Consider the following 11,242-nt stretch of genomic DNA (forward strand, 5'->3'; position numbering starts at 1 on the left):
AGTTTGGATTCCGTAGAAATGTTGGAACACGTGAGGCAATACTGACCCTACGACTTATCTTAGAAGAAAGATTAAGGAAAGGCAAACCTACGTTTCTAGCATTTGTAGACTTAGGGAAAGCTTTTGACAATGTTGACTGGAATACTCTCTTTCAAATTCTGAAGGTAGCAGGGGTAAAATACAGGGAGCGAAAGGCTATTTACAATTTGTACAGAAACCAGATGACAGTTATAAGAGTCGAGGGACATGAAAGGGAAGTAGTGGTTGGGAAGGGAGTGAGACAGGGTTGTAGCCTCTCCCCAATGCAATTCAATCTGTATATTGAGCAAGCAGTAAAGGAAACAAAAGAAAAGTTGGGAGTAGGTATTAAAATCCATGGAGAAGAATTAAAAACTTTGAGGTTTACCGATGACATTGTAATTCTGTCAGAGACAGGATAGGACTTGGAAGAGCAGTTGAACGGAATGGACAGTGTCTTGAAAGGTGAGTATAAGATGAACATCAACAAAAGCAAAACGAGGATAGTTGAATGTAGTCGAATTAAATCAGGTGATGCTGAGGGAATTAGATTAGGAAATGAGACACTTAAAGTAGTAAAGGAGTTTTGCTATTTGGGGACCAAAATAACTGATGATGGTCGTAGTAGAGAGGATATAAAATGTAGACTGGCAATGGCAAGGAAAGCGTTTGTGAAGAAGAGAAATTTGTTAACATCGAGTATTGATTTAAGTTTCAGGAAGTCGTTTCTGAAAGTATTTGTATGGAGTGTAGCCATGTATGGAAGTGAAACATGGACGATAAATAGTTTAGACAAGAAGAGAATAGAAGTTTTCGAAATGTGGTGCTGCAGAAGAATGCTGAAGATTAGATGGGTAAATCACATAACTAATGAGGAGGTATTGAATAGAATTGGGGAGAAGAGGAGTGTGTGGCAGAACTTGACTAGAAGAAGGGCTCGATTGGTAGGACATGTTCCGAGGCATCAAGGGATCACCAATTTGGTACTGGAGGGCAGCGTGGAGGGTAAAAATCGTAGAGGGAGACCAAGAGATGAGTACACTAAGCAGATTCAGAAGGATGTAGGCTGCAGTAGGTACTGGGAGATGAAGGAGCTTACACAGGATAGAGTAGCACAGAGAGCTGCATCAAACCAGTCTCAGGACTGAAGACCACAATAACAACAACATTTAAAATGTTTTTGATCTGCTCAGTATCACTGCACAATCTCTCAACATAACCCACACTCATTCAATATTACTGCACGTCCATAAATATTGAGCAATAAAATTGGTCGTCTATAGGCTCGTTAGACTAATGTCTAGTCCTAGCAGGAAAGGTACATTGGACTCGCAAAGTCACTGATAGATGTCTCTGTTGTCACGGTATTGCTAACCTGCGTTCACACGCATGTCTAATGTGACGTCACAGCTTGTGGCTTTCTGTAGTGGCACTATGAGCTTCCACTGACACACGATGCCAAAAATTCTACGTAGTTGCACAGCTTTCAACATAGTGGCCACTGAAATCACATGGGTGGGTACTAATGTTAAAGTACAGGTTATGGCATTAGAGCCGTGACAAGAGTTAAATACTAGGAAGACAAAACGCTGTGTTAGACCCGAAAATATTTCTCTCAGGGATAAATCATAGGCGACAAACATATAAAAGAAATAACAATCGCGCGCGCGCCCCCCCCCCCCCCCCACACACACACACAGAGAGAGAGAGAGAGAGTGAGAGAGAGAGAGAGAGAAACTTAAACATAGCATATCTTAAGTCCCCAAAGAAAACTGTGAGTTCACACATGCAACTGTAGTATGCCCTAGCTGGGGCAACGCTTTTGTTGCATGAATCCAGTTTAATGTGTTCAGGCCTCTAGGTGTCGTGATCTCGATACAAATTCGGTAACGAAATAGGGTTGCCAACTCTTTAAACTGGAGGTAAGAGATAATAGTGTATAACAGAAGTGAAAATAAGGGATAAATGCAAAAAATAAGGGACTTAAGCCGGGATCACACACGCAACTAATGTGGCGCCACAGCTTGCAAACCCAATGTTGAATCCGAAAATAGATTTCAGCCAGAGATATATCGGGGGCCACAAACACATTTACAGTCAAAATATCACTCAGAGACGAAAATGCTGTTTGCTATGCCAAGCCAACAGCTGACCTGTAAATATCATCTGCTGACATGCCACTCCTAGGTTTTAGAAACTTACTATATTCGTTGATGTAGGTATTTCAAATAACTAATTTCAGCTGCCACATCACACCTGCATATAATCCACAATTTAAACAGTGCTTGGTATCACAATTCGCTTTTTTGTTGACATATTAAATTTCTTTACTTATTCATCCAAGAATCTTCCGGATTGTGGGGTACTCTGTTGGACAGAAAATGCTGTGTACACACACACACACACACACACACACACACACACACACACACACACACACAGACAGAGAGAGAGAGAGAGAGAGAGAGAGAGAGATTTGGGATCACAATTGGACTGGATTAAAGCAACATATGAAAGTGTCTAAGAAGTGTGCTGCTAGAATTTTACAGTTAGGTTCAATCAACATGCAATTGTTGCAAAAAGGCTTTGTGATTCAAATTACTCTCTACAAGAAGTAAGAACTTTGTTTTACAAAACATTATTGAGAAAGTTTAGAAAGCCAGTATTTTCAGCAGACTGTGGAATAATTCTACTGCCACCAACATATATCTCACATAAGAGCTGAAAAGACAAGATAAGAGAAATAAGAGCTCATATGGAAGTATTTAGGCCCTCAGTTTTCCTCAGTTCGTTTATGAATTAAACAGGAGAAGAAATGGCCATTCACTGTATGGTGGGTAGCGGCGTGTTTTCAGATGTAGTATACCCTATTTCTGGGTAGGTACTATCTAGGAGGAGCTATTACAACAACAAAATGTTATTTAGCATGTGGAATGTTAGAATGCTAGGCCAGTGTGGTAAACTAGAAGATCTAAATGGAAACAATGTAGACAGATATTTTAAAACAGGAGGTCAATGAGATGTGACAGGCAGAAGAGAGACACCATTCATAGCATTATTGATACAGGATCAGATAATGGTACACCAGGAACAGGAATAATATTGAATATGGAAATCTGTCGAAAGAGTAAAAAGTTATCTGCTGCAGACTGAAAGAATCTGAATGGATAGCCAACAGGTATTGTAAGCAGTGCCAGGCTAGAGATGTGAATGACAGTGAAATTTGAGAAATAATGATAACATTAATGAACTCATAATTTGTTTGAAAAGAGATGAGAATTTAATCATAATGTTTGACCTGAATGCAGTCATCATTTAGGGCATGGAACAGAAAATAATGTAGGAGTTTGGTTTCAGCACGCAACATGAGACAGGAGAAAGATTAATAGAGTTCTATGGTAGGCATGAGTTGATCATTATGGATAATTTACACTTTCTGTGAAACTTTCGAGAACAAAGGAACATACGCCTACATAATTATGGACCTAGGATTCTGCCTTGAGCACAAATACAAATTCTTCTTTAACACTATGTGTATTACAGTGAAGTTACACGATCATTAGCTAGTGAATTAAATTTTTTTTATTTGTATCACATATTGCATATCATGTAGTAAAGCCAATACATTGCTTCAGATTATCATGAAATGAATGTCTCATAAATGGTGATGCAGTGTGTGTTAGAAAGCACAGTTTGCATAAAGGCATGGCAATGCAGAAATAACTAAAAATGATATAAGGGGAGGAAAACATCAGCTGTACTGGAAATGCCAGACAACACACAACTAAGGAAATAAAACACATCCACTGATGATGGTGAAACCACACCAAAACTTGTATGGCTGTTACAGAAGAATTTATGTTCGCTTAAGACGGAACCCCATTTCTGTGATTACTTATGATTCTATTTTAGTTAAACAAAGATTCAGAAACCAAGAATAGGACTGCAACAGTTAACGGGATAGTATTGTTAGTGACCCAGTAGTAATGAAATGTCACTGGAAATTTAGGAAATTAAAGAGAAAGCAGCTCAGAACTTAGGATATGGACAAGTTGAATAAAATAAGACTACCTTGGAAGAACATGTGACAAAAAAATTACACTCTGAGGAGATAATGGCATGGAAAACTAACAGACTGGCCTTAAAAGAAGTGCAGTGAAAGCAGCCAAAAATGTACTGGGATTGGAAAAGGCAGGAAACAGATAGCTGTATAACAGATAAGATACTAGCACTGGAAGTAATAAATAAAAAGTGAAAATGAAAGAATGTTCTAAATGGAAGCAGCAATAAAGATCACTTAGAAATCAAAGTAACCAGAAATATACAAAAGCCAAAGAAGAATGGATAGAGAATAGATATAAAAAGACAGAAGGTATTAATCTCTGGAGAAACATTATAGTCATCAGAGACAAATTAGGCCAATGGAAATGAGGACACAGTGCAGCAAGATGATAGTACTTACTTCAGAGCCGGCCGGTGTGGCCGTGCGGTTCTAGGCGCTTCAGTCTGGAACCGCATGACCGCCACGGTCGCAGGTTCGAATCCTGCCTCGGGCGTGGATGTTTGTGATGTCCTTAGGTTAGTTAGGTTTAAGTAGTTCTAAGTTCTAGGGGACTGATGACCACAGATGTTAAGTCCCATAGTGGTCAGAGCCATTTGAGCACTTACTTCAGAAAGCTACGAGGGTGATTTGAAAAGTTCTTGGAATCACCACCAGAGGCCAGCGCTAGCACAATGAGTTGTTCATGTGATATTCACTGGACTGTTGCCTGAATGTAAACACGTGCCACATCAGTGCTCTTGGAAGAGAGCTGTGGTGGTTACATTGCTCTGTTGTTGTTCCCGCATAGTGATTTGTGAAGATGGGAAAAAAAAACAATTCAAGATTCGAGCAGTGATTAAGTACTTTGTAAAGAAAGGTATGAAAGCAAAGGACATTCATGCCAGTTTCCAGAATGCACTGGGGGCTTCCTTCCTTCATATTCAACTCTTGCTAAGTGGATAAATGAATTTAAATTTGGTTGGGAGATCTTTTATGATTATCTGCGGAGTGGTCAGTCGAGATGTGTCACTACTCCAGAAATCATTGCAAAATTGCACAAAATGGTCATGGAGGATCCCCGATTGAAAGTGTGTGAAAGTGCTCATGCTTGCCGAATGTCATCTGAAAGGGTGTCCGCCTCCGTAGCATAGCGGTAGCGTTACCGCATACCACGCAGGGGGCCCGGGTTCGATTCCTGGCAGGGGACTGGGTGCTGTGTGGCACTCATCATTTTCATCATCATTCACTCGCAAGTCGCCGATGTGGCATCACATAAAAAGGACTTGCAATACGGCGGCCGATCTTCCATGAATGGGGCCTCCTGGCCAACAATGCCATATGATCATTTCCATCTGAAAGGGTATATCACATTTTATCTGAAGAACTAGAAATGAAAAATTAACTGCAAAATGGGTGTCGCGACTCGATGTGTGGCAGCATGCATGTTTTTTTATTTATTTGATTTATTGATCCAATTTCATCTACAGCTGCACAATATGCAAGAGATATTTAGATTTTTATGTTAATATTATCAGTTTTACATATAATATACCTTTGTACACAATAACACACATTACTGTATCAATTAATGATGAAAACTTAAATAAATGTTGTTACGCTATATACAGAGAGATAATATAAAACTGTTCTACTGTATGAGACTACATTGGGTTAACATAGAAAACTTTATTTTTGTAGGTATTCATTTACTGTGTAAAAGCAGTGATCAATCAGTACGACTTCAATTTAGATTTGAAGTGAGCAATGTTTTGTATGTGTTTAATGGTATCCGGTAAGGCATTGTATAGTTTGATATTAGGATGGATAAGACCGTTTTGAAATAACTTTGTGTTTGTTTGAACACATACATCCAATTTTTGTCTTGTATCATAGTTGCGTACTGTGTGAATTTGAGTGATGAGTGATCTTTTTGTATGTAAGTTTTGCTTTAAATACATTATATTTACAAGTATATATATATGCAAAGAAGTAGCAGGATCATCCTTTTTTAAACAAGGGTCTACATGATTTGCGATTATCTACCCCTTCCGTTATTCTTATAATTTTTTTTGAATTTTGAATGTTTTGATGGCATCTCCAGAATTTCCCCAGAACATAATCAAACAACGGAGGTGAGAGTGTACAACTGCATAATATACACACTGAAGAGTGTTGTAGCTGGTGCAATTTTTTAATGTACAGTATGTAACACAAAACGAGAAGTACTTAATTTTTTGTTCATTTGCTCAATAAGTGCTTTACATTTCAAGTTGTCTTGTAGATGAAGTCCAAGAAATTAGGCACAGGCAGTTTTGGTTATTGTCTGTCCCTATAGTTCTAGATTGGGTGATATCAGATTTTTTGTTTGTGCTGTGCGTATGTCCATAGCTACAGTTTTTACAGTGTCTATTATTAAGTCATTGTTATCAAAGTAACATGTTAGCCTGTCAGTGGCTTCTCTTATGTTTTTTACAAGAGTTTCTTCTGAGTTTCCTGTAATTATGACACTTGTATCATCAGCAAATTGAAATATTTTACTGCTGTCATTGCTTATGTTTAGGTCATTGCCGTGGCAAAATTGCACTAAGGTATGAATTGTTGCCACACCCGCCTTATTCAGCAGATATGGCTCCGTCAGACTTCCATTTCTTCCTAAAACTGAAAATTTTTCTTGGTGGACAAGGATTCACTTCGAACGAAGAATTGATAGCTGGAGTTGACAACTATTTTGCAGGCCTAGAGGAAACTCATTTTCGAGATGGGATCAAGGCACTGGAATATCGTTGGACCAAGTGCATTGATCTACAAGGAGACTACATTGAAAAATAAAAAAAGTTTCAGTGACGTAAGTACTTTTTTTCTACTCTGTTCCGAGAACTTTTCAAACCACCCTCGTATGTACAAACTCAGAAGAATCAGTTGCTCAGATATTGGTGAAATAACAATAGAACTCTTGGCAGCGTAGGTCAAAGGACAGAGAAAGAGCTGTACAAGCTTGTGAATATAACTAGGGAAGTTCCATGAAATTTTAAAAATAATGTAACAAATACACTTCTGAAGAAAACAAGAGTGGATTTGTATGTAATTTACTTTTCCAAGAGTGTAATGGAACACAGAAGGTGAATTACGAGGGGACCAGTGTGGTTTTAAAAGAAGTAGAAGCATTTGAGGGGAAATTAATAGAGGGTAGATGCAAGGGAGGGAAAACAACAAAATATATATCACATTCATTGATTTGGAGAAGGCTTTTGATAATGTGGAAAGTAAAAAAAAAACAACTGTTACTTAATTCTTACACATAAAAGCGTAATTCTTTATCTTGTGCAAATTAGATGCAAATAGTCAGCGCTAATAGAATGAGGCCAAAATCAGGCCACCGCAATATCATGTAAAGGTCATAGACTGTAAATCAGCATGAAACAATTTGCTGATGATGTAGCACTATGTCCAAAAACTGAGCAACAATAGATTTAGGTGCTTAATGAAATGGAACACATTCTAGCTGATAGTTACAATATGCACACAAACAAAAAGAAAACTAAAGTAATGAAGTCTTCACAGGGTGTATATGACCCGGGACAACCGGGAGATCCGGGAAAAACACGGGAATTTTTTCATCCGGGAGGAAACCGGGAAAAACCCGGGAATTTTTTTTTAATTCCGGGAATTTTTCATTGTTTTAGCTTTCAGTTAAATTTTTGTAACTGACTGGCAAGAACCAGTACTATAACAAAGAATATTACTGTATCTCTCTACTGCAGAATGATACTGCAGAAATAAAACAAGAACGAGAGAGAAAAACACGAAAATAAAACTTAAGTTGCAAAGGAAATGCACCATATACAACGACAAAACACAATGCTCATACAAGCGTCTGCCAATAGCAAAATGTGTCAAAGGCTTTATGAAGACTATGCAATGCTTCATAACAACAAATTGCCTCCGATGAGCGTGACGTCACAACTGTTTACATTAGATTCGTTTGAGTGGTTGCGAGCGAGCTTATGCGCATGTGCAGTTTAGTCGCGTATGAGTAGTACCACAGTCTAACATAGACTGTGGTAGTACCTTCTCTCGCTTCTGGCTACAGAAGTTAGCTGTATAAGCAAAAGCAGCAAGCAGCCAGATGCTATCCGGAAAAATTTCACTGGTGCGCCTAAGCCGTCAGATTCACGTATGCGCAACAGGCCCGGAACTAGTGGGCGGGGGCAAACCGAGCTATCTGCCCTGGGCGTTTCGGGGGGGGGGGGGGGCAGATTCATATTATTGAGGAAAAAGACCTTGTTTCACAAAGCGCCTAGCATAAGTTGATTGTTGAATGCGTGCATAGTGTACGTGATGTCTCTGGCAGGGGAATCTCCGTCGCATCTGGAAGTAAACTTACCTGCAGACACAAGCGGACGGGTCTATACGAGCTGAGCAGAATAAAGCCGAACGGGTGAATGCCAATCGCTGTTTGTGGTTGACTGGGTTTGCAAATTTACTAGCGAAATCCGTAGATTCAGACTACCAGAGTGGAAATAAATGACTAACAGGAATACGTATTGCGTATTGTCTTCTCCGTGTATCCAAGAGAATGAAATTTTGACAGGAAATTTTTGGCCAGACCGCTACACTACTAAGGGCCAGTTATACAGTCACCGGCTAACAGCCGCTAAAGTTCTATTCTGGGAGTAGCGCGGAAAACGCGTTGTACGAACAGGTAATAACGTCTAATCGGAGAATAAATGTGGGATACTAAACTGGTGATTGTGGCAGGGTTAGTGAAGTTAACCAGAGAATAAGTTTCGACACTGGCAGGAATAGTTACAGAATTAGTGATGACAAGATTGTTTGTTAGACAGAGGAAGGAGAAGAAACGGGGACTCACACAAATTACTGAAGAATATGACGACTCCAACTTTATATAAGAATTTCGTACTACTAGTCTTCGATCTCATGCTTCAGAAGCTAGAGAGTATGAATGAAACGTGAAACTATTTCCTAACATAAGACATTTTGCTTTTAGTAGGCCTAATAGGCATATGATATTGGTACTTCGTGAATTATATTCTGTCCTGTTATAAAAATGACGATTTGTGGCAAAACGGTCTCGTTTATTTGGTGTGTGTAACAATTGTTGTAATATTAGGCGGACTTATTTCGTTTTATCTAGCAGACAGTGACAAAATACACGTAATCAGATCGGAAAACCTAACCAGTCTTAGGTACTATTTGTATTAGCAGCTTTTCTAGTATTAGACAACGACATTTCGTTTTTTCATATAGCAAAACGTTCACGAACTTTGATGAGGTAGAGCCTAATAGATTCTTTCCCAGAAAGGAAAGTATGCCACATAAAGCTGTGGCAAGATTAGAGAGAAAAAAAAAGCTAGGACTTAAGGATTGAAGAAATGTATACTGTCTTGCTTGTCTCTTGTCTTTACTCGTTTTATGTATCCTATATTTAATTTCATGTCACACAAAACAGCAAGTTATTAGATAATAGGCAGTAAAAAGTGCAAATTTTCTGAAGAGTTCTTGGTCTCCCGATTACAAATGATCTCATTCGCTATTATCTCCAAGTTTTTTTTTTATTTATTTTTTTTTTATTTAAAAGAGGGGCAGGCTGTCGAACCGGCCGACTGGGAGCAGGAGAGGCACCACATGAGATTTTACGTTCCACTGGCCTGAATATAGTTTGATGGCACCCATTACAATTACACGTTTGAGTTCCACAGAGCGAAATACAGAGGTGTGCGATGGAACAATGCTGTGAGAATAGGCGTGGCACTGCACTTCGGCACACTTACGACCAAATAACGTGTCTTACGTTCCCTCGAATCAGACAGACTCTTCAGAAAGATGTGAGCTACAAAATGAAGATATTTTTGAAAAGACGATTTTTTAAATTTTTGGCGTCCTACCTCGAACTCTCGAGGGAGGGGGAGCGCCACTATCTAATATTGCCGCGCTTCGGAAATAACGTAGATCTGGAGCTGATGCACAGAGCAGTCTGAGCTGTAGTGGGGAGGTGGTAGTCTCCACGTGGCCCGTGTTTACGTTAAGTGGTTTTGTTGTTTCCTCTTCGTCTGTTGCTCTCACGTCAAATGAAAGCAAAACGGATTTCTGTGGCCGGGAGCTCTCAAGTGAATTAAAATACATTCACATAATTATTGAAAGGTTTCCCGCATCGTCCCCTACGCTCCTCGGAGTATGGGACTCATCATCATCATCATCATCAAAATAGGTTATTAGTTTCAGATTTTATTTTGTTTCCACCTTTCTGACAGTCAAGCGTTAATCGCCTTGCAAACAATGAAGTTATTTTTGTCGTTTTTTTTTAAAGAAATTTGACTTTTATTAATCTTTTCCGCTGAGGCAGTCAATTTATTTGAAACGAAGTGTTTAATTCCACACTATTGGCTAGTTTCAACTGTTCGCTGTATTTCAAGTTCACGTTTTCATCATTTAGCACGCATGGCATTATGCCATAATAAAGAACCAAACATGAGATAACACAGTACTGGTACTCCAAGAAAATTTACATCTGAATCTGGACATACGAATGTGCACTTTAAGCCGAATTATACATTTTAGTATGGTCCACACAATTCCCATGCTCTTGGAGTATCCTCTAATGTATTGTTTCTTTTACGAGAAAATGTAAGATGTTTTAACGTCTTAGACGTACGAACATACGGGCTTCCTACGCCATCGTAGCTGCGCAAGCGCGGCGACGCTCTGGCAACTGCTGAAGCGAATCTATTTCTAACAGGTCGCGGGAAAATATTCCGAATGGTTGTTTGAAATGCATTATTTTCAAAGTAAATTTCCTTTTACGCAAGATGAACGCTGTGCACGAATGTCCAAAAAATTACTTAAATCACAGAGCGTTTGACTCTCATTCAAAAATCAATCTTTGAGGACGACCATTTAGAATATTTTCGAGCCCAGAAGATCAGACATTTTTGTCGTTGTTAAAAATTTTATTAGCTCATTTGTATGATGTATCCTAAAGCGTAACACGCAGAAAAAATATCAACATTATGTGTGAAAGCTTAGCTTCTCTTGCAGCTTATTAATCTTACAGACCAATATTATACGAGGGCGGTTCAGAAAGTAACCTCCGATTGGTCACAGTGCGGGTTGTGGGGGGAGTAGCGACGCCATCTGTGCGTTCACGCACTCAACAGATCAGTC

This window comes from Schistocerca serialis, chromosome 1, assembly GCF_023864345.2.
Source record: "Schistocerca serialis cubense isolate TAMUIC-IGC-003099 chromosome 1, iqSchSeri2.2, whole genome shotgun sequence".
Lineage (NCBI taxonomy): Eukaryota > Metazoa > Arthropoda > Insecta > Orthoptera > Acrididae > Schistocerca > Schistocerca serialis.